Source organism: Acinonyx jubatus, chromosome F2 (genome assembly GCF_027475565.1).
Source record: "Acinonyx jubatus isolate Ajub_Pintada_27869175 chromosome F2, VMU_Ajub_asm_v1.0, whole genome shotgun sequence".
Classification (NCBI taxonomy): Eukaryota; Metazoa; Chordata; class Mammalia; order Carnivora; family Felidae; genus Acinonyx; species Acinonyx jubatus.
This window is the reverse complement of record NC_069394.1, coordinates 28,456,514-28,481,485: the sequence shown is the minus strand read 5'-3', so window position 1 is coordinate 28,481,485 and position 24,972 is coordinate 28,456,514. Positions and strand designations below refer to the sequence as shown.

General features: G+C 37.5%; 1 protein-coding gene and 1 long non-coding RNA gene across 3 annotated transcripts in view; one reads left to right on the top strand and one right to left on the bottom strand.

The window, feature by feature from the left end:
* The window catches only part of SYBU (syntabulin), a 111,400-nt gene extending 88,943 nt beyond the window's left edge, over nt 1-22,457 (bottom strand). Inside the window, exon 1 of the mRNA XM_027064018.2 lies at nt 22,317-22,457. The gene's annotated coding sequence lies outside the window, so the exon portion shown is untranslated. The remainder of the gene's footprint in view (nt 1-22,316) is intronic.
* A 70-nt stretch (nt 22,458-22,527) lies between these two features.
* The window catches only part of LOC113600604 (uncharacterized), a 50,904-nt gene continuing 48,459 nt past the window's right edge, over nt 22,528-24,972 (top strand). Inside the window, exon 1 of one of the 2 annotated variants that reach the window (XR_003421676.2) lies at nt 22,528-23,157. This is a non-coding gene — a long non-coding RNA (uncharacterized LOC113600604). Of the gene's footprint in view, nt 23,223-24,972 lie in introns of both variants that reach the window. The other variant, XR_003421675.2, reaches the window with a different exon arrangement.

The following is a 24,972-nucleotide window of genomic DNA, read 5'->3' as shown; positions in this document are numbered from 1 at the left end:
TCAGCAGGTGCTGGAATAGGACTATTGAAGAAGCACCTTCTGACCCTTGAGAAGTTAAGACAAAGTCATTGGTCTCCAAGGTACAGAGAAGTTCCCTGGTCAGGTGGAGGACAGCTAAAGAAATGATGGGGGGTGGTGGCAAAGCTAGAGTGGCAAGAGGTAAATAAAACATTATGATATTTAATAGGTGGAATGAAACAGTGCCAAAATTTAGTTCCTAAATCAGATGTTTGGCGCCACCTATCTAAATGCACTGAGGAGGAGCGATCTATAATTTGTAATAGTAACCGGGTGTAGTTTACATGTGCCTGGATAATACAGAAGAGTTTTAACTCAATGAAATAGAGAAATGGCTTTAAAAAGTATTCTGCAAAAGAACTGCAGGTTGAAGTTCCTGCTGATAGTGCCTGCCTTATCTCCCAGTATGAACCCATCATTAGCTACATTATCAAGTGAAAACAGTAGAGAATAAGTTACATACATAAGGGTGTATGCTCAAAAATTGTGTCTTAGAGGTATGGGATCAAAGAAGTTTGTAGAGCTGGTCTAGGGTCATATAGAATTAAAGACCAATATACAACCTTATCAAATTCATTACCTGCGAGAAATAATATCTATGCAAAAATGCAGTCTTTGATGTCTCTGATGTATTCTTTTCTCCAGCGAACTTTCAAAATCTCTGTAATGTGTGCTCTCACATTTAAGACTTCCACCTTGTACAAGCTGACAGCTTTCATCTCCAAATCCCACCTGGACACGTCTACTTGCAAATACTGTTATTCCACACCCAAACTTTATTTCAAATGTAAGTCATTTCTTACTCTCTTCAAATTAGCTCCTCATCCCAAACTTATCTATGTCTCCCTCATTTCTTTAGGACATGAGACAGAGATTAGCACAGACAGGAAGAGAATGGGATTTGAGTCTAGGCTGCCTGGGTTAAAATTTCTGCTCAAGTTATATTTTCTCTATGAATTTGTTTCCTCACCTATAAAAAAGAAGAAATATTAGTACTTACATCAATAAATGCCTCATGAAATTTAGGAAAACCCATGGTAAGCACATAAAACCCTGGCACAGAGCAAATACTCAAGAACACTGGCTATTATTATTTTTTATCTGTGCTCAAAAACTTGGGGTCATTTATTGCCATCTCAGCCATATATTTTTATTGTCTGTTTCCACTCTGTCACCAAGTCCTATCAGTTCTTCTCTCAAAAGCTGCTCCTGGCCTAGTCCCGTGGTCACTGCCCTAGAGACATGCATCCTTTCAACTTAGGCTAACGCCAACAATCTCTGACGTGGTCTTCCTCTCCCTGCCTCTCCCTGCTCTCTTTTCATACTGGCTGTAGGAGTCTCATCTTGCCATAGGACTCATCTTGTGAGCTCTCTCCTCAAAAATCTTCCTGGGTTCTCTGAGGTCTACCAGAACATAATGTAAACCATGCTTCTGGTTTGTTTTTTTTTTAATTTTTTTTTCAACGTTTATTTATTTTTGGGACAGAGAGAGACAGAGCATGAACGGGGGAGGGGCAGAGAGAGAGGGAGACACAGAATCGGAAACAGACTCCAGGCTCTGAGCCATCAGCCTAGAGCCTGACGCGGGGCTCGAACTCCCGGACCGCGAGATCGTGACCTGGCTGAAGTCGGACGCTTAACCGACTGCGCCACCCAGGCGCCCCCCATGCTTCTGGTTTTAATAGCATTCAAGGTTGGCTTTATTTTGCCAATTCCTTGGTTATTCCAGCCTACTTTCAGTTCCCCTTTTCTGAATGGAAGTATTTGTTCCACAGAACTTAGCACTCACTCTCCATTGGTTTCTTAATATCTCTTTGTCTTTTCTTCTCAACCCTCAATGCAAAGGAAGCAGTCATTTTCTTTTCTTTTTACATTCCCAAAGCATCTGGCCCAAACACAGTAAATAGATTATAAACACGTACTTGTTGATCTGAGGTCAATTCAAATATTTTACAATATAGAAAAAGTCTCAGGTGATATTTATCCTGGGTTATTAAGGGAAACTTGGATCTTCAGATACGCTCTTGATTTTTAAGATGGAAATCAAGAAAAGAGCTACCCTCTTCTTTAACACAATGCTTAATACCACTGCCGAGGATTCTGCAAATATCAAGTGAATTGTACCAGGCACTAGAAATACAGAGTCTCTTCTCTGTCCCCTTCACTCATATCTTATTTGGGAATCAAGTTTATAAAAAAATATATGAATAAAAACAAGGGAATAGGGCAGAGGTAGGACTGACTTTGATAGGGACAATAAAGTATGAAATGGATAGGATTGTCTCTGGATTAAACCTAACATGACATTTCCTAGGCATCATCTATCACATTTAACTCATAGCTGGCTTAAATGTTATTATGATTAGTCAATGCACGTACATACAACAGTAATAAATCAATTACACTTTTGAATTTGGTCACTGAGTGCATATTTTTGACAAAATAAGTTAGAGTTAATATATGACCAAACCAATATTTGATAGAAGTTCTTTCTTTCTTTTTTTTTTTTTTCCAGTGTCATTTAATTAAAATATTTCTGGTAGTACTTTATTACATCGTTGTCTTTCCTTCTCCCTAGTATATTTTTAAAGTTCTCTTTTTCACTCTTATTTTCTAGTCTTTTACTTGACCTCTAGCTTATATTTTTGCAGTAATTTACCCCTTATGCCCTTAAAGAAATACTTGAGGTACTTATTGGCTTTGTTTAGTGTTGCTGACGGTTTTCCTTATTGAACATGTTGCAGATTATCCTATACTTCTACCACTAATTAGAGTTTAAATTTGAAAGTAAGAACTATGGGGTTTGGTTTATTGTAATGTCCACTTAGTATTGCTATTACCACTAACAGGACTAATACACATGTAGTATGACCCCTTAATATATGAAGCTAAATCAACAGGTAATTTGTAATTTTGCATAGCATTGACCAAAATGATTTCTCATTCACTAAAATTCTATAATGGCTCAAATCAAGAGAAACAAAACCGCAAAAGAGTACGTGCTGATTCATGGTATAGGCATTATTTCTCAGAGCGTGTTGCTAGTACGTCAGTCCTGTGAAATGCATGGAGAAAAAAAATGCACTCCATCCATTGTCAGCAAGGACTGGGAAATGTCGTATATCAAGTGGCCCTTTAAAAGTTCTCAATCCAGGGTAGTAAAGAGATGAATTTGACTGTGTTTAATCTAGTATTTCCCTAACTCATTTGACCATGGTACTTTTTTTCCCTTAGAAAACCATACTCTGGCAGTCCCAGTGTTAGAAGAAACATACTTCAGGAAAGGCCAGTACAGAGTAAGTGCTGAAGATTTCAGAAATGAGAGAGACCACTCATAGTTGGGAAAGACCATTATGGAAAAGGGATGTTTTGAGTTCGATCTTGAAGATTGACAAAGGGCACATTGTGAGAGTAAAAACAGGAGAGAGAGCCCAAGGTGTTCAAGGGAAGTTTGGAAGAACCTCTTTGGGAGAAGCAGAAGGTTCCTGCAGAGTAGAAATTAGGAAATTAAAGGTTAACGCTATGTAAATGATGCTACATAGTAGAATGATTAGCAAACTATATATACGTTTCTTCTCATATAATCACAATTTCTCAAATGCTTATTTGATCATGAAACTGATTACTTAATTAAACCTTGAAGAGTAAAAAGAAAAAAAAAACACTTGAGGGGCACTTGAATGTCTCACTTGGTGAGTATCTGACTTTGATCTCAGCTCAGGTCATGATCTTCTCACAGTCTGTGGGTTCAAGCTCTGTGTCAGGCTCTGTGCTGATACTGCAGGGCCTGTTTGGGATTCTCTCTCTCTCTCTCTCTCTCTCTCTCTCTCTCTCTGCCCCTCTCCCACTTGCACATGCTCTCTCTCTTTTTCTCAAAATAGATAAATAAACTTAAAAAAAAAACCTAAAGGGTCTAGGCCAGTACTGTCTAATAAAGATAATGAGCTACAAATGTACTTTCCAATTTTCTAGCTGCAACATTAAAAAAGTAAAAAGAAACAGATTAACTTAACAATATATTTTATTCAACCCAACATATCCAAAATATTAACATACCACCATGTAACCAACATAAAATTATTGGGATTTTTCTCTTTTTTTGGCCACATATCTAATACTACAATACTGGATAGCACAGGTCTACCTAATAGGATAAATTAGTTCAATAAAATAGTCAATTTGGATACTTGTTTCTAAGAACACTGGCTGTGACCGAAAGTTTTAAACTCTTTAAATTGGTAAGACACATTTGCTTTATTGGTTTCTGAAACTGATGTTTTATTTTTTAGCTGGTTTTGATATAGGCAATTTAGGTGTCATTATAGATTAAAAGCGAAAACCTCAATTTTCCCTCCAAATTAGCTAATTAATGTAAATAAATTACCTTCTTGCTCTCTTAACTATTAATAAGTTAAGAGAAGTTAGTGGCTTTGTGACAGTTAAACGCAAAGGCTCTACTATATATGCCAGCTGATTTGTAACCATATACATGTTCTATGAAACTATTTTTCAGGTTTTCAGAATTTTAAATGATTCCTCCTGCTGGTACAATTTCTTCACACTTCATCACATTTCTAAATAAGTGATCATGTAACTGAAGATTTCATGTCCTGAAGGCATTATACCAATCCTTCCAAATGCTTCAACATAAAATACAAAAAAGCAATTTTATTCGCACTTCCCATTTTTGGATCCACTAAGACCATTTGGGGGAGAAAAAACTAGAAACCTGCTCTTCTGTTTTTGTTTTCTATGAATTCTCTTTACTGAGAGCTCGTACGTTTTTTGCTAAGTTTCCAAAAGCACATTTAATCCCCGTCAGAAACTAAGTGAATATGGCACATCCTTTAAATGGAAGCTCTGGAAAAATCTGCTGCTTTAAAAAGGGAAGATGAACGCCAAGGCACCTGCTGTGCCTCTAAGCAGAGAGCTCTTCTCTAAACGACCAGTGTGGACACAGGATAAGAATGGAAAATATCCAACAACACAACACAGTCTTTGAAAGTTCATGGCTTTATTCCAGGGTTTCTGAGTGTCAGCACTATTAACATATTGGGCCGGATGATTCTTTGTTGTGGGGGGCTGTGTCCTTTACACTGTGCCCTGCACTTCTGGCCTCTACTCACCAGATGCCAGTAGCACCACCCCCACACCTGCCCTCACTCTGGGCTTGACAAACCAAAAATGTCTCCAGATATTGTCAAATGCCCTCTGGGGGACAAAATTATACTTGATAGAGAACCACTGTGCTGTTCAAAGTCTGAAAATTACAGATTTAAAATTATACTATGAGCTCTAGCTTCAGAGTACAAACCCATTAATATTATCTATATCTGCTTTACCTAAGAGCTTGCAACTCTGGAAAACAGATTAGTTTCACATACTATTTTCTTGTGTCCCACCTTCTCAATCTCAATGATCTTGTTTTAGCTTGCTCTCTAATTTAAATTTAAACGCCCAACCTCATTTTTACCTGGAATCAATATACCATCACAATATCATATTGGTATATCAACATAACACATATCATTATGATATGTTGACTTTCACAGACAATCATTACATTCAACAGTGAAAAAAATGCAGCAGATTAAAATCCCTTAGATATATTTCAAGGGTATGTATTGAAATTGTTTCTCTAACGACCTGTACTCCCTAAATAAACAAGAAGGACACTAAAACTTCATCGCCTTCATTCTGGTATTCTTCAGTAGTACCACAGAGAAGACGCAGTAATTCATGTTTTAATTAGTATGTAAAACCTCTCCAGCCACATAAAATACCATGTATGAATAAAATACTTCAAAGCAAGATGCATATTTCTCTACCTCCTTTAAAATAGTTCAGAAATGAAGCATCTTATACTTAGTACAGCCTATTTCTTGTCATATGTAAAATCTGGATATTTATGAATAGTAAAAACATACTCCATGTCGTTAAGCTTCTGTATTTATTTTGGAATGACAGAACAGGCAGGTAGATGTATTATGAGGACAAGAACATGGTAATTTCATAGAGATAGCACCTGGAACAAAGCATACACAAGATTTGTTCTCTACTACCCTCTGGTGGCTTGTTAAAAAAAAAAAAAGTAATAGTTAAAAAAACTTAAAAAAAATTCTAATCACTGATCATCTCAGTAGTATTTGTTGGTAAACACTTGTGGTAGGCTTAATGAAAATTTCTCATTTAACCATGAACAGTTGCTTGAGGTGGGTATTATGACCCACATCTGATAAGGAAACAGAAGCTCAAAGTGTTGAAATAACTTGCCCAAACTGATGTACCTGGTAGAAATGGCATTCAAATTCGTACCTTTTGAATGCCAAGGCTCAAGTTCATTGTGTGTGTGTGCTGCTGCTTCCTGGGCAACTCTTAATGAGAGCTGGCCTGATACCATGGGCCTTGTAATTCCAGAAGGCTAATGGACTTTTTGGCAAAACAGTCAAGTCTTGTCATATTCTCATTTAAATTAATCAAATTCCACATTCAGTTTGAGAGAGAGAGATTTTTAATAGTGGAGCCATTTTCCAGCTTAGGCCTGAGAGTTAACTTGGGCCTAAAAATGTAAGCAATGTGTTGTTTAATACTGCTTGCTTTTGAGCTTTCTAAAAATGGTATCAAACTGTAAAAAAAAAGTTTTTTATTAAAAAAAATTTTTTTTTAACATTTATTTATTTTTGAGACAGAGAGACACAGAGCATGAACGGGGGAGGGGCAGACAGAGAGGGAGACACAGAATCGGAAGCAGGCTCCAGGCTCTGAGCCATCAGCCCAGAGCCTGACGCGGGGCTCGAACTCACGGACCGCGAGATGGTGACCTGAGCTAAAGTCGGACGCTCAACCGACTGAGCCACCCAGGCGCCCCAAAAAACGTTTTTTAAATAGGTGATGTGAATCTGTTATTTCTTTCTTTCTTACATCTCACTGGGCCACGTGTGTTTCTAGTGTTTAGGGATACAAATACTTTTATTCAGGGTTCTAATTATAAGCCAACAAGTCACCCAGTATTTAACTAATGGAAGTGACCTGTTCTGATGCTAGAAGGAAATTGGCTAAATAGCGAACTTACAAACAATTTAAAGCATTTTCAAAGATAATTTGAATTCTATTATTATTGTTGTTTCTATTCTTATTTACCTCGCATGCTTTCTTTAAAACTTCAACCTAAAGTACGGCGTGATCGCGCCCCCTTTGTAGGTGTGTATGTGCTGGGAGAATAGGAGGTAAGAGGTGATTTTGACGGGGTATCACACCATAATTTTCGACAGGAAAAACGAAGCTAAAAAACATATTCATTATGGTATCATTTAAAACTACAAAATAGTAAACTGTCCTTTCAGACCACTGCTGGCAAAGATGAATATATTTTAGAGGTTCTCGAGATGACTGAGCCAGGGCAACACTGAATGATAAATGTTTTATCTTCAAATAAGAAAGTCCTTCAAAACAGCCACAGTGAAAAAGACTGTGCTGATAGCTCAAGTTTGATAATTTATAACTTCAAATTCCTCTTAATTTTTATTGTGTGTATTTTGTGAGAAATAATAAATACGTGTATTTAACTCCATTACATCAGATTTTAGGTACAAATGGCCTGAGATTCGTCCACATGTCAAATATCTGAGTGCCTATGAAAGGGCAGAATTGAAAACAGAGCTAAGTTTTCACCAGGCGTAGAAATGCAGGTTTATTTCCCTGACTTATTTAATTACTTTATGAAGCAACCGATCTCTGAGATTGAAGATAATTAGTGACCCCGGTGTAAATACCTATAAAATCTGATGAAGTCAATTACATTTATGGAGTATTATTACATAAAACATATCAATGTGTTGAATTTCAAGTGGAAAACATTGTCATTTCTGATTTAGTACCATGTGAGGTTTTATTCAAACACTGTATGTTTTAATTTCTGGAATGCAAGTTAGAGATTCTACCAACGAAAAGCTCCTTTGGGTTTATTCTTTCCTCATCCCACACCTCTTTCCTCATCCCAACCTGTCCAAGAAAATGCAAGGCAGCAGAGGTTATCATTTCTTAACAAAACAGAGCAGAGCCATTGATTTTTAGTTTGCACACGAAGGACATTTCTTTGTTAGCTTAAATCAGTGCTTATGCCTTGACTACAACTGTCTTTATGTAAGTTCTATGACTGAGCCTGGATCCTAGCTACATATGTAACACGTGGGAAATTCATGCACACTTACACTGTCCAAGTCCTTAATAACTGATGGAATGTTCATCACAGGTACTCTTATTTTCAGTAGAAATGCAGAGGACTGGTGGGTTTAGTCCAAATGAAGGAAAGATTAGTGACAATAGAATTGCGAGCAGAACTCTAATAAATACATTAATTTCCATGATGTAGAAATTAGATTCTGTTATTGTCTATAACATATATATATACATATATATATACACACACACACACACACATACATACACACACACACGCACACACACATCAATATACCAAGAAAAACATCTAAACTGAACATGAAAATATAAAATTTTATTTTAAGGAAATTTTAAAATTCAGACTTCTCATATTTACAAAAAGAAAATTCCAGAAAACTACAATGTTACATATATTATCTTATAGATTTTTCATTTTGCAAGTCCTCCTCCCTGTCCATTTGATTTCCAAATGCTTCTTGACCCTTACAATGGTGTTCTTCCTGTAATACTGTTTTAAACAAGCCTATTGTGTAATTATTTTTTGGTTTTATGTGCACTACAGAATGAGGATATAAATGGTGGTTCATTTCTGTCATCAGTGTTTAAATATATCTTTAAATAATATTTTAAATTAGAGAATATTTGTCTTATCTCTGCCAGGATATCAGTTTTTACCAAACAACCCTGATCCCTTCCTTCCTTTTCTTCTTCCTCCCTTCTTCCATCCTTCCTTTTCTTATATATAATATCATTCTGGGTATAACATATTTTTTTTTCTTTCTATTTTTCTCTATGGAAAGGAAAGACAGACAGAGATGGGTGGAGGGGAGGAGAGACAGAGAGAGAGGGAGAGAGACAGAAATTGGCTTAGCTTGTGCAGATTATCAAAGGGAATCTCAGTATAGACTTGCTTCTCTTTGAGTTCTAAGAGATAAAAGAACCTACAGGTTCTTTTTAAAGGACTGGTCAAGACAACATCTCTCAAATTATAAATCTTCTAGATGAAGCTACTTGCTCTTTGCAATTCATAGCACAGTAATTAGGTATGATATTCCTGACTTCAAATGTGTAATGTTGGTTTTCCCCCATAATAATTCTTTTTGATAGAGTGGATTCAAATTTTTATGCAGAAAACCATTCTTTATGGTTAAGTCATATAAGTTCAAGACAAAATTTATTTCAGATTTCTTAGGTTTTCTCCTCATTATGGGTATAGCATAGTATTTTTTTTTAAAGAGAGGAAGGCTATGTGAGTGCATATTTCATAAGCTTCTTATTCATTATTCATACCATTAGAGATAGAAAGAATATATATATACACATGGAGAATTCTCTCAGATGTGCCCTCTGAGAAATATACTCAGTCTAAACCTCAAGGGTCTCTTTCAGTGAGGGCTGGAGGGAAGACAAGAAGACAGCAGACGGCCTTCCTAGGGATATACTGATAGTAATGCTACAGTGGGTCCAGTGTCAATGGAATTTAATTTTTGGCCACATGAATTAGGCCAATAGCACTTTACCCCAAAATACTTTGAGTAATTGCAGTATTTGAAAAGTTTCAAACTAGTTTTATTCTATGTTTCAGAAATATTATTTCTTGAAATATGAAAATAAAAGTATCTTATTTCGAAGGACTCGTCACTTATTTATTTACTTATATAAACTGGACTCATGCTTCTTGAAAGAATGTACAGCTGATTTAGGCCTATGAGCTAATTAATATGCATTGAATATGCTGTGGGTACTTTATAAATATTTCATTATAAAAATGAGGATAGCATATTCCTCCTCCACTTGAATTAAAAAGAACTTATTAGTTCTTTTTGAAAAACCCATTTATGAAGTCAAAATGAGTCAATAAACTGAGTGCTAAAATATACTACATAATTCAAGAATAGGAAGGAAAATCTTTGTACTTAATATCAGCTTATATTTTTACCTGAACAATCTATATAATTTCAGTCATAAATGAAATATTAAAAATAAAACTAAGAAATAAAAATGAATTTTAGAAGCAACCTTTTTCTGCACCTTGTTTCTGCATATACCTGATACAGATTCTTAGTTATTTTCTCAGAAAAACACTTACTGACATTAATAAATTATCATGTAGTTGGTTATCATTATTAGAAAGAATGTAACAAACACAAGTAATTTTAAGGTTGCTGTGCATTTAATAAACCGTAGTTGAGCAACTTAGAATCTGGGGTCTCAGTATCAATGGCAGGTGTCTTAACTCTAAGTTCACAGTACAGCATCAGGTTCTTTACACACAAAATATAAATTAGCAAGAATTCAAATGAAATAGAAAAAGCATAAGTAACTTCAGTATTAAGATTTATAGCTTGATTTCCAGAGGTTGTCTGATTAAAAATGATTTAAATATTTTCTTAATAAATTGGGCTGTGGACATGGCATCCAACAGGGAATGGGATTTTTTTGTATAATTAAGAATGTGTCAGTTTGGCATTTAGTGGATTGCTTTGGCAGTAGTTAGTTGTTATCAACATTTAAATTGGCTAAAATCCTAGAGTGTACATTGTGGAAAAATCTCTCTCTCTCTCTCTCTCTCTCTCTCAATCTCTGTTAGGGAAGACAAAGAAAAAAAAGAGCAATAAATATGTATTTGGAAAGAGGCAAGTGATATACATATATATGAGTTAAGATTTGGGTTGGAAGTTTTTTAAATAACTTGTGTCAATAAATGACAATGTTCATAAAACTAAGAGAATTTAAGACACTTTAAAATAATATATACAAATTTATCCCTGAGAACTTTTCAATCAAAAAATTTGAGAGAACTCAAATAATTTTAAATGCTTTCTGCATTGAAATAAGGATGCTTTTTAGTCATTTCTCTTATTTTTAATGTTTAGGCAAATTAATATACCTTGTATTTTCTGCATGATTTCTTAGTTACTCTGAATTCCTTAAATTATTTTGAAGTGAATTACAAACAAAAATGCATCATATTCCACACAGACCTCTGAATTAATCCACTTTAAAAAACAGAAGAGGAATAAACACAATAGATGAGACATGATAGCTTTTTCATACCTATTGCCTGAAGAAAACCATTCTTTATGGTTAAGTCAAATAAATTTAAGACAAATTTTATTTCAGATTTGGAATAAATGTTTGGAAAAAATAAATTTAGGATGTTTTAATATTAAAATTAATCAGCTAAAGAAGGAAGGGGAAAACTAACTTAGATCAAGCATAAATCATGCTAGACATTTAAACATGCATTATCCCATTAACTCTTTCAATAACCCTCTAAGTAAAGTAGTAATCTAGTCATTTGTTCTAGTCATTTGTTCCTCATCTAGTCTAGATGAGGAGACTGGTTGGGTGTTGCCCAAACTTCCGGAATGAGATGCATCACAGGGACAGGAGAAGTGTGATAAGCATTGCTGAATAACTCACACTCTACTTTTTATCTTTAGATATACTGAGACGTGGGAGAGTAAAATTAAACACCCTTTTACATTTTACTTTTCCATACCTGCCTCCAAATACATCAGCATTTAGATAAAACATCTTGTTTTACAAGTTAAAACTAAATATACTTGCACCCTATGAATTTCATGCATCATTACCTGAAGCTCAAGAATGTTGGATTAACTTTGATATCTCCCTACTTCTCTCAAAAGTATATAAATCACTCTAGTATTCGATATTGTTGTCTGGGGTGGAGAGGAGAGCAGTGACAAAAGACTTTATTTCATGCAGGGAAATAATTCCTTCTCAGGCAATGGTTCTCAACCACTGAGTAAATCTTAGAATTCCCTGGGAAACTAAAAAAAACTGATGCCTGGGACCCATCAGGTGATTGTAATGTGCAGCTAAGTTTAGAAAACATTGCTTTTAGTTTCCATCCACAACAAAGGTACTGTTCTTTTACAACTGCTTTGCTCTTTCACTCATGTGACCTCAAATAAAATGAGCTTAGGGGCAACAGGGGGTGTGGGGAATTAGGAATAGCTTTCTGTTATTAGCTAGCAATGAGATACCTCGGATAGTAACAATAATTACCATCTCTCTGGCATAGCTTTCAGAACTTTTGCTACAACAGTCTACACCTTAATGGAATGCACCATAAGGCACCAGACAACAACCCTTTTCCCCCTTGCTGAGGTAGGAGTTTAACCGGCTTTCACTTAATGTCAAGAGGGATCGGAGCCCCCAGGAAAGCAGCTATATTTAAATACAGATTCACCTGCAAGACTCTCCATCAAGTTGTAAATTGTTAAATTCATGGCAGCTACTTTTGAAAATCTACATACTAGATAATTTAGCAATAAAAAAATACAGCACTTTTACTTAACAGCAAACAGAACATTTTAGTCCTGATTGTGAACATTCTCAGCCAGGGGAACATGTATAAATGGTCATAGGCTACAGAAGCACTCAATCTATACAACCTCAAAACAACTAACATAACACATTCAAAATAATTTAGTCAAAATGCTTCTAGATCAAGAGCATTACTTTTCAGTTACATTCTAAAGCAAAGTCTGCAGTATAAAATTGTGGAGTCTGGAATAAACTCTGGATAGAAACTCACTGAGACTAAATTACTCACTCAACTACTATCTAGCTGGCAAATGTAGGAATGGCCACATGCCACCGTAGTCAGTTTTCTCCTTGTCAACCAGATCAGAGATACTCATGGTGAAGAACACAAGTAGTTTTACATGGCTGGATAAAAGGAGAGCTGCATTCTAACAAAATGACAAATTAAAATTTCGTAACATATGTGGTGCCTGGGTGGCTCAGTCGGTTAAGTGTCAGATTTCTGCTCAGGTCATGATCTCATGGTTTGTGGGTTCCAGCCCCACATTGGGCTCTGTGCTGACTGCTCAGAGCCTGGAGCCTGCTTCAGATTGTGTGTGTGTGTGTGTGTGTGTGTGTGTCTGCCCCTCCCCCACTCACACTCTGTCCCTCTCTCAAAAATAAATAAATATTAAAAAATTTTTTTTGTAACACGATTTGTAAATTTTTTTTGCAGTAATCATAAATCAAGCAGTATAAATTCTTCACTGTTTAAATGCTCACTTGGAAACTTAAATTGCCTCCAAAACTAGGTCTTTCTGGAAAAATCAGTGACATCTCATAAAATATGGTTTAGTTAGCCACAATTTAACCTTGACAGATCTCTGACAAAAATATAACCCCTCACCAAAACAAATATTCCTCCCTCATCACCAAAAGCAAACTTACCTATTGGGAAGGGGAAGTAATAAAAAAAAATCACTGCTCAGGCAAATATAGTTATATCAGGCTTCAGTTCAGGAGCCAATGGTTGGAGACTTGTTTAAATGAACCCAAGAGTCAAAATGGCTGTGGTTACCCTCTAAAGGGAAACCAGAGCAATCTGTACTGGTAGGTGGTGTTTCTGGGCACTTCCACTTTGTTCTAAGTAGAATGCTAATGTTAAAGTCACACTTTATATTCATGCTTGCTCAGGGAACACTGATGCAGCCTGACAAAGCTTCCAGCTTAAATGTCCTGATGGGGAAAAACTAAGACCTAGATATGGAACTTTCCTTGTGTACTAGTAAATATGAACAGGGGGAAATCTGTGGTCACATTAACATGATCTCATCTCCTTTAAAAGATAAACTGGGGACATTGAGAAAAGAAATTTCCCACTTCTTGTAAATGTCCACTAAGGAAGTGAAAGATGTGTCTTTGAATTTTTTTTACCTCTTTCTTCTCCTTGCTGTGCAAAATTTTCATTGGCAGATAAAAGCAGGTAGTGTAAAAAGAAAAAAAATTCCTTAGGGCAGTGAAATATAGATCAAGGCATAGCATAATGGGATAAAAAATGCTATGAAAAAGTTAAGGCCATGAAGAAGAAAAAAACCCTAACAATGTAATTTATTCATGTGTTAACATGATATGTTTAAAGTAAGAAGTTTAATTTCAAATCATTTTTAACACTGTTTTTCACTGTACTGGAGGAATATAAAGCAAATCAAAGAGATAAGGCATTATCATGGTCCTAAGAAAATCCAAAATGAAGAGTTTTTGGAAAAACAGAAATTGACAACCGTTAAATATTATTGATGTTGGTATATCCTAATGAATAATGAAGTGTGGGAGTAAAATATGAAAATTCCCAAGCTCTACTTCAAATAGGTTAAAAAGAAATATTTGCCAATTCAGCCTCCATGATGCACATTATTGAAATACACAAACTTGTAATGTGTGCACATTTTATTGATATGCTAAGTATAAAGTTGAAAAATACATTCATTTCTAAGTCAGTATTTGTATTCTTATATGTCATTAACTGGGGGAAACATCAATCCTTTCCCCCCTCCATCTGAGCCCTGTCGTAGGGCTACTGAGGGAAAAGCCGATTTCAGCACCATGGACAAAGGAACTGAAGCACTCAGCCTTACTCTTGGGATCTACAGGAAATGTTCCCCTTAGGTTAAAATGTAAGAAATAACTTCATAGTAGCCATCTTCCATTTTAATATGTTTTAAGGATCAAATGAATACAAAAGAATGTTCAGCTCGATAATACAAAGTTTATACTTTTAAACCCCTTCTATCTTATGGAAAAACATAATGGCACTCCTAAAGACATGCATCATTGTGATAAATCCATTTAAGTGTCATTAGGTTTAATGGTTCCTACTCAGTCAGACTATTATACTATACCTTTTAGAGTTAACTTAATGCGTATTAATGGTGTGAAATTGAAGAAATTATGAACTGAGTTTCCCTGGGCACAGGTTAAACCAGAGAAGAAGGCAGAGGACAGGTTAATATTACCTTCTACCCCATTCTTCATTTGCACTACAAAATATGGCAGCTATGCCCTTGGGAAAGAAATGCTCACTGTTAGTAAGTTGAACTTAAATTGATTTTTATGGTTTTAAACTTAGGTAACTGTCTTTGACTGGGTCACCAAAGGTTTTCAGTTTTCTTCAGGGAATAAGAAAATATGTGCACTTCTGAGATTAAGTTCATATTTTATTTCATAGTTTCAGACAAATAGATAACTTGCCATTTCCTTTCCTTTCTGTATTCATATTACAAATTCAACTTAGAGGGTCATTCAGGATATTTTTATATGTATTATTTAGATACACATTATTTTATAAGCTCTTCTTCACATTATCACCATGTATCACACAAAATAGTGGTATTTATTTAATCCATTTAAAATCTGAGTTAAATATTATGATAATAAGTACTATTACTATTAATGTAAAAAATTGAAAAAGCCAAAGTTCTGGTCCCAGGCACACTTGATACAGCAAAACTATGGGTCATAATATCAGGAAGATGAGAATCAAATTTTGAACTATAACCTCCAAAAATATTAAGCTTCTGATTTTGGCTCAGATCATGATCTCACCATCAGTGAGTTTGAGCCTTGTGTCAGGCTCTGTCTGACAGCTCAGAGCCTGGAGCCTGCTTCAGATTCTGTGTCTCTCTCTCTCTCTACCCTTCCCCCACTCACACTCTGTCTCTGTCTGTCTCTTTCTCAAAAACAAACATTAAAAAAAAATGAAAACAATATTCATTTTAATCATGTTTGGAGAAAGAAAAGTAAAAAATCATTACTTGTTGCAGTTTATCTATTATTGATGGGTGACTAAAATAAAATACAAAATAGAACTTTGTAGTTATTCTTTTGCTTTTCTATCAAGCAAAAATGATTTCCAAACTAAAAAGGATAGAATAAAACTTGGCAAAGGAGACTAAATCTCAAGTCAAGTGATGCTACTAGTGTCTCTGAAGGTATTTAGTTCATTTGACAGACAAATTATGTTCTAGGTTTTATAATCTTACTGTTTACAAATAGGATTATAACACTATTAATGTTTTTCAAGAATCTTGGAGATGAGGAGAGATGCCAAGAGGGAACAAATCTAGAAAGGAAACCTATAGTTTTGAGTTTCAAAAATTAAAGAGTCTGTAAAACATTGGTGAGACTAAAATAAAATATTAGGCAATATTCTGGCACAAATGAATAAAAAGATGGTTTGTGAGTTCTTAGGAAAGCAAAACGTAATAGTTAGAAATTAGCTTGGGCTCCAAAGAATAACTTGGGTAAGCTAAGTTCATTTTTCTTTTTTTTTAAAGATGGGGTTAAGACTAGTAAATCTGAAAAAAATACTTAGGACAAAAGTCAAAAACTTAGAAGCTTACTTAATCCAGGTAATTAACACAAGTGAGCTAAGTGGCCCAGTATGCCAGCACACTATCAAATGCAATGGCAATGGGCACTGCGAAGAAAAGAGATTATGCTCTGCTGGGTTATACTCAGCTCTAACCGTATTATTTATTTTCCAGGGAAATCATAAATCCGGGATTTCTTTATAAATCCTCTTGATTAAAAAAATTCTAACTGCAACCTTTTATTAGTGAATACTCCCCTGATTTTTAAAACAAAATACATCTGCAGACTGAATCTGGCTCACAGGCTGCCAACTTGGGACACGTGGCAAAACATATGGAACCCAGTGAGGCATCTGGCAAAGTTTCACATGATATCATTATTGAGAATTTCTGGTTGAGTGACAATAGAGATACTGCAATTAGGTGTGTTCAAATTTAATCACTATTAGGATAGTTAGATCTTCCCAATGATGAAATAGACTGCCCTTAAACTAGAAGTATTCACCTTAACTACAATTTGGCAATTCACAAAATCATATGGAAGAATAATCTGGGGCTGAATTTTGAATTTAATGCTAATAATTTCTCATAAATGTAAATACGTTCATGTGTATATGTACTTAGTCTTTTATTCACTCATTCATTTGAAAGTATTTACTAAAAACCTAATATCGCCAAGCGTTGTTATAGGTGCTGGGATACAACAGGAACAAAAATCTCAGTTCTATGGAGTCTGCATTCTATATTTGCCCCAGTTTGGACATTAAATTATATAGGCACTCTAGGAATGTTTCCCTTTGTGGGTTAATTTTATACTGGAATTTTCGTATGTATTCAGCATGGGACATGAAATTATTTGGGTGAACAGCACATGTGACACAATGTGCAGCACAATGTGACAAACAGGTGTTGTTACCTAATGTGTTTATTCATTCATTTAAATTTTCTTCCTACAATATTCACTATACAATTGTCACTCCACATGCACGTACATGGTGAATACTTTGCTGACTCAGCCCAAATGCCCTACATTATCTTTGATTAGCCTTTCATAAACTTAAATAAATTAGAGAAGAGGTTGAAATCATCTGTCATCTAGCAGTGACTGTTCCAACAACAATATCATCCTCCTTAAGGAAAAACATCTTGTCTTTATTTTTTAGTCTCTTCATGCTGTGGCCAAGTGTAATCCCAAAATGAGGTGGTCTAGTGATAGACCTATGAATGAATTTGTCCTACTCCAACTTCTTGTCTTTCTATTTGTATTGGTGATAGGGTAAAGAAAACATTTTAAAAAATGTTTTATATCTAAGTATCTATATCTAAGATATTTTATATCTAAGCAATTTTGACATCCAACATGGGCCTTGACTATAACACCGAAATTAAGAGTCACGTGCTCCATCAACTGAGCCAGCCAAGCACCCCAAGAAAAGATGCTTTTAAATTACCACATATTAAAAATAATCCAATCTGATTTTGTTAATAATTCAGATTTTTTGAAATAAAGGGTCAGGAAAAAATGGGGGATTTAGGATGTGACTGAGTTAATCTCTCCTTACACCAATTTAGTCATGCTCAAAGAATGAACATTCTTTTCTCTCAAATATGGATTTTGTGTTAGGTAAGCTTTAGGAAGATATTTTTCTATGGTCCAAGAGGCATGCCAATATTTCTTGAGAAACAAAGTTAAAAACAAAGCAACAGATCCTTTTAATGCTTGCAAATAGGTTATTTAAATAAGAAAGAATCACAGCCCTGATGAATGCCTTTGTAAACCACATGTTGTTATGGTAAATGTTTGTCTTTTCCTTTTAAAAAGAAAGATTTTATATTTAAGTAATCTCTATACTCAATGTGAGGCTCAAACCCACAACCCCGAGATCAAGGCTTGCAGCTCTACTGACTGAGCCAGCCAGGCACCGGTCTTTTCCTTTCTGGTGAGTGAATATTCTCACTTAAGTTTGATGGTCATAAAAGCTCATTTTGGAACCAGCAGAAGCACAAGGAGTTGAAAGCAATTTTAGGAATGCTGTTATATTTCTTCCATATTCATCTACTGATCTTTTCTCATATAGTTTTTCAACTTCACTTGAAGAATGCGAAGGTCTTCTCATCCATGGACATTTTTTAAAGGGATTTCTATACCAAATCAAATGCCTTATAGTTTAAGTAAACTGAGTTAATATACTCTGCGAGACTGAAAAAGCCCACAGACATATGACTTGGTGATTAAGCCTGAGACACAGCTTGTATAGTCATTACCATAAATTATAGAAATAAAAACCAAATATTGATTCTAGTTTCTACAGAGCTAAATATATTTGCTGAGATGCTTCACTCCAATAAAAAATGAAAGTACTTTTAGGAATCGTTTATAATTTAAAAAGCTTAAGAAGGGGTGCTTGGGTGGCTCAGTTGGTTGAGCATCCAACTTCAGCTCATGGGTTCAAGTCTTCCATTGGGCTCTGTGGTGACCACTTGCTCAGAGCCTGGAGACTGCTTCGGATTCTGTGTCTCCTCTCTCTGCCCCTCCCTGGCTCGCACTCTCTCATTCTGTCTCTCAAAAATAAATAAGTGTAAAAAATAAAAAATAAAGCTTAACAAAAACTGTTTTTTTCTAGAAGGAATAAAAGGCCATTTTTAAATGGCTACTAGGATGTGAAGCAACCTAGTCTCTCTCCATTCTACCACTGATCACGGGCTACTCTGTGGAGCTAGGTGTGCTTCCCTCACCACCGCCTTGGCACCTCATGGAGCTTTGCCATTGTACCGCATCCCTGGTGCACTGAATATACCACTGGTGGGAGCCAGGATGATTTTAAATGGCTCATGGATATGTCTCTTTCAAATTTATATATTTATTTTTATGTATTTGGAGAAATATAACACACACATAAAACTTGGTATTTCATGGATATTATTGCCTAGATGAAGGCTAAGTAAAAAAAAATGTATCAATATCAATTTTGGTGATATTAAGCAAACAATAGTACAATTTGTATTTAGAAATGGTAGAAATTATGACATGTACTAGAGTAACTGAAGTTCTGGAAATAGTGCCTCCCCCACTGGAGAATGGTATTTCTTTGGTCAGAAGTGTGTATACGTGAACCTTCCTTTCCTCTGCCAGGACCTGCGAGAACCTCAGTCTACAGGACCACTGAAGCTTTAGTTTTCCATCTCCTTTCAGAATGTGTTCTAGGGCTTCTGCCATTGGTAGCCAACCCTGTAAAAGAAACTTCACCCTGAAATCGATGAGGGTAGCTCTAAAAATCCGCAAAAAACCTTTTCAGATATTTTAATTAGTTTACACTCCTGAATTTCCACAAAGAGAAAAGTCATTATGAGCATCAGATTCTTTCTAAAGGAAGCCTATGTCCTCCCATCACGTCTGCTTGGTGATATCTCTCCATTCAATCACTTGAAGCACAGAAAACATCCTGCCAAGAGGAGGAAAGACCAATTGTAGACCTAAGACCTCAGTATTTTCATGTAGGAATAAATAAGAAAGAAAAACACCTGGCTGTTATTTTAGCACAATAACTATTTAAAGACAACACTTTCTCCCTATTTTCTAAAATTTTAAATAAATTACTTATATTTACTATCTCTTGCTAAGATGCTATTTAGTATCTCCAAGGATATACTGATATCCTAGCATAAGCAGTAATACCTCAGGAGTGTACATGGTCTTTTTAAATATCAAATCAGCAAATATTCAGGATTAGTTTGTATCACATACTTAAAAATGGCATATACAGTAAAAAGCAAGGTATTTTGTATACAATTCAGATTTAGCAAAATAGCCAATGTTGGATTTTGAAACACTTACAAAATTACTTTGAAAAGACCTTTTTAGGGGCACCTGGATGGCTCACTCAGTTGGGCTTCTAACTCTTGATTTTGGCTCAGGTCATGATCTCGAGTTTCGTGGGATTGGGTCTCCAAGTCGGGATCTGCGTTGGCAGTGTGGATCCTGCTTGGGATTCTCTCTCACCCTCTCTCTCTGCTCCTCCCCTGGTTCCCAAATGCACATGCTCTCTCTCTCTCAAAATAAATTAAAAAAAAATAAAAATAAACCTATTTATTCTGAAATAATTATAGATTCATAAGAAGTTGCAAAGACAGCAAAAATCCATATATTCTTCACCCAGGTCCCCCCAATGACTCTCAAAATAAATTTTAAAAATAAAAATAAAAATGAACCTGTTCTGAAATAATTATAGATTCATAAGAAGTTGCAAAGACAGCAAAAATCCATATATTCTTCACCCAGTTTCCCCTCACTGACTGTATCTTGCATAACTATGGCATAATATCAAATCTAGGAGACTGACATTAGTGCAATGTGTGTGTATAGCTCTATATTTTATCACATATGTGGATTCATATAACCATCATCACAATCAAGATACACAGCTATTCCATCATCACAAAGATCTCCTTCATGATACCTCTTTATAATCACAGACCTCTATACTGCATCTCTAAGACCTGCCAGGCACTCATCTATAAAATTACTCATTTATGCTTATCTCTTACATATTTTTACTAAAATATGAGAAAACCACAGGACTGGGTATTGGGAAGTAGCTAGTTCTAAGTTTGCCACTGGCTAAGTCATGCTCTTGGACAATTCACTTACTCTCTATAGCCTCAATAGCTCATTTATAAAAATGAAGGTTCGGACTCTTTTTCTTTGGGGTGGACGAGGGCATCAGCATTTAAGAACTCGTGATTATTGCTCTTAATTATGATAGATATCACTTTAAAGATTATTAAATGCAAACCAAGTTAAGAAAATGTGATTTAAAGATGTAAAGCTCAAAAAGAATTAAATGTATTTCAATGTATTCTGCATTAAAATAGTGTCATTGTCAAACAACTTCAGTAACCAAAAGTTGCATTATGATAATATATTGCTGCTCTAAAATCTGAAGCAAATAAAAACATGATGTGACTTGTACTCATCTCTCAAGGGACAAGGGGCTACTGTTCCTCCAAATGTACAGGTGGAGAAAACTTGCCACTGGGATTACCAGACTCCCTTTGCTCCCAAGGTCACCCTTTGGGGAAGAAGCAGCAAAGATGCCTAAAATGTGCCTGGCCAAGTATCTGAGCTGGCAATGCTGCAGCAGAAAACTTAAGTAGAAGATTCTGGACTTTGGGGTTCAAATTTGGCCCTTTTCTGAGATGGGAGATTCAGACAGAGCTGCTCTTTGCTTCTGCAACCAGGGTCTAGGGCCAGGGGTTCAAGGACCTGTAAGGAACCTAGCAGTGGAATTTTCTGCTTTCCTTGAGGTCACTCCTTGCTCCACACTAGAGAACATAAAAACAACAGAAGAGCAGTTTTTCCCAACTGACTCATTCCATATAAAGCTTTAAGAATCTCTTCTCATGCACCATTTTAAGCTTACTGATGTCTTCCTCTCTACAATTTACTCATCTTAAATTCAAGCCTGCTGATTTGAGCTCATCAGCTGTGCCCTTCAACAACATATTGATGAATATTCGGTCCTCACTCTTCACCTCAAATAGTCTGTATGAAAAATCCCCAAGGAAGCAGAAACTTGAAAGTGTCGTCTGGGGACTATGGGCCATCCATGTCTTTGGAGAGATCTACCAAGGCTTTCTTTTGGGGTAGCACCAATTCGTTACTGAAGGAACCTTCCTTATCAAAAGGCACCATTTCCAAGCTCCACTCTCAAGGACAATGAGTAAAGGGGCATCCAAAACCTATGGCCTGGCCAACCTTGCCTGTTGTCCCAACCACCTCAATGACCAAACTGGGCCACTGTGGTCTCTATCCGCGTGCTGCGAGTCCCCGTTTTCCACGACCTCTCCCGAGCACCCTGACGCCCCACCTCATCCCATGCGGATCCGGGGTGTCCTCCGCTCTCATTTGACCCAAGAGGCCCTCTCGTGCCAGCGGGCACTGGCAACCGAGTCCGCACAGACGCCCAATCTTACCCTTTCTCTCCCAGAAGGGCCCCATCGCGCCGTCCAGGAGGAGGCATCCACGCGCGCCCGGGAGGCCGGGGCCCGGCTGGGCCGGGGTCGGGCGCGCACAGGACCCGGCGGCGCCGCCGGTGCGCGCTCAGGCTCCGGGAGCCCGGCCCGGCCTGCTCCGCCCGCGCCAGCCCGGGCGGGACACGTGGTGCCTCGGCCGCCCGCGCTCTGGGCGCCCGCGGCCTCTGGGCCTCGTCAGCCTGCTCGGCCGCAGCAGGAGCTGCGGACGCTGCGGGGAGAAAGGCGGGGACCGAAAGGGCGGGCTCCGGGAGGTGGGGCGCCGCGACGTGGGCGCCGTGAGGGCCGCACGCGGGGGGCACCGGGGGCCTGCTTCCGGGGCTCGCGACCCGCGGGCTCCGTCCGGGTCTCCGGACAGCAGCGGGTTGCGCCACAGGCTTTTTCCCGGGGCCGCTCGGGGCGGGGCGGCGCACTGCAGAGGCTCCGGGTCGCCGCCCGTTGAGGGAAACGGTGGGGGGCCGGAGCGTCTGCTTGCACAACCCCCTTCTCGGGCCCGCCGGGGATCCCGGAGCGGCTGCGGGTCTGGGGCCGGCGTCCGCCTCGCGGTCTTCACTCACCGCTGAAAACGAATACCCTGTCCGCGCGTGGAGATGCAAAGCACTGAAAACCGCAGCGGGGACCCGAGTTGCCCTTTAGGACAGACTGTCGCTCCCTGGGAAGATTCCTCTCGCGACCACAGCCTGTTGTCTGGGGACAGCTAAGGAGAACACTGCCCAAAACTGGACCTGAAGCCACAAGCTCTTTCCAACTTCATCAGTGACCTTGGACGCCTCTGCTAAACAAGGTGTCTCTGTTGAATTTCCTGATTCTGGGGATAAACGTGGCTATTCACTTTCTAACTCTACGGAGGTAATAGCGATTGGGTTAAAATAAAATAAAGCACTCCAGACTTCTTTATAGCAAGTGCAATATAGCTATAATTTATATTGACTTTAGGTTAAGATTCTTTCCTCAGAATTGCCAGAGCCCCAGGTAGCCCCATCTAGGACTTTCAGCTTTACTAAAGAGCCTCATGATGAGACTGATTGCATCATTTTGTCTTACCTTAGTTGAGGGTCAAAGGGCAGCCACCACAGTCTGGCTAAGGGCTCTTCCTGGTGAGTTTCTCGTTGTGTTATTTGTTCACTCTTAGATCAGTCTTCATTTTTACCCCTAAACAGAGCTTTCTGTACAGAAGAATCCTTACCCTGACTGTTTTCTCCTTACCCTGGCTCCCCTTCTCAACCATATTCACTAGAGTTTAGCACACATAGTCAGCTTGAAGTGTAACAGACTTCTATTTATGTGTGAGAGAACTCAATACAGTTGAAACCATCAGTCTCACATTACTTGGCAAATGCTAAATGCATGAAACATCTTATTCTGTTGTCCCAGCTTGTTTTCCTTCGGTATCGCTTCTACTACTGTCTGATCATAAGGCTCATGAGGCTCATAAGATTTCTTGTCTCTTATATTTCCTAAGTCTTGGAAAGCCCCTCCTTCATGAAAAAAGAAGGTTCATGACACAATGGAACCCCATCACAAAAGAAATCTTTTGCCAAATCTTGACTTTACTAGATCATAGTATGTACCCTTTTCACCTCCATTCAAGGTCCTAGTGGTTTACGCCTCCTTTGACCTTCAACAGAGATAAATCTGCCCCTGTGGCTTCTTGTCAAAACTGCTGTCTGCACCAGCGTCTCCTTCACCTGCTTGGCATATGGTCTTTTGGGACAGCGTCCCAGGAACTTGTTTTTTTCTCTTCCTTCTCATAATCCAGGCTTCCAGGCCCTCTGCATCAGACATTCCTGTATAATTTCCATTGAATCCCTTTTAGTTCTTTATAAGATTATTGTAAAGATAAAAAGGAAAGTACCTGGAAAGTGCCTGGAAATATAGGACTATTGGGTTAAAGATAACCAGTCTCATGCCCTTGCAGGTTTACAGCTTCCTTTAGAACAGGGATTCCCACCCATTTGGAAGGAAATATTACTACATTTTTATTCTGAAGCCTTCTGAGCACAGGGAATGTGTGTGTGCGCACATGGATGTGAGGGAAAAATGGGATGATAGGAAGGTAGAGACAAAGAGTGGTAAAGTAGGGATGAGAGAAGGGTGGATATGGTACTGATGTGAAGTTTCTGAGCGGGAAGTGTCATGGGCTAGAAGGTGGCAAGAGAAGAGAGGAAAATCCTATTGGGAATGGTTTTCATCGGAATGGGTCCCCCAGTACTGCCTCCAGTGGAACAAAATGTGATGCTTGTCCATAGGAGCTTAGTTTCTTACTCATTGTCAATATACATCTTCCATAATGCATCTTCTATAAGATGACCTTCTGAAATTAAGAACACAAGAAATATGTAGACGGTTATCAAAGCACAAACTACTGAACTCAATCTTTCCCAGACATTTTGCAAGAATCCAGTGTAATTATAGAAACTATGTAGAATTCATTTGAGACGGAAGGTTTAAACAGGGAGGTTTATAGAATCTTGGAGCTTAAAGAGGACTTTAAAAGATTATCTAATCATGCCTTTGAGATGTTGCATCAATCACGCTTCTTGGTTCCTGAGTTCTCTGTTTCTTCTGTCTGGCACCCAAGTCCTTCTTAAAACCCATA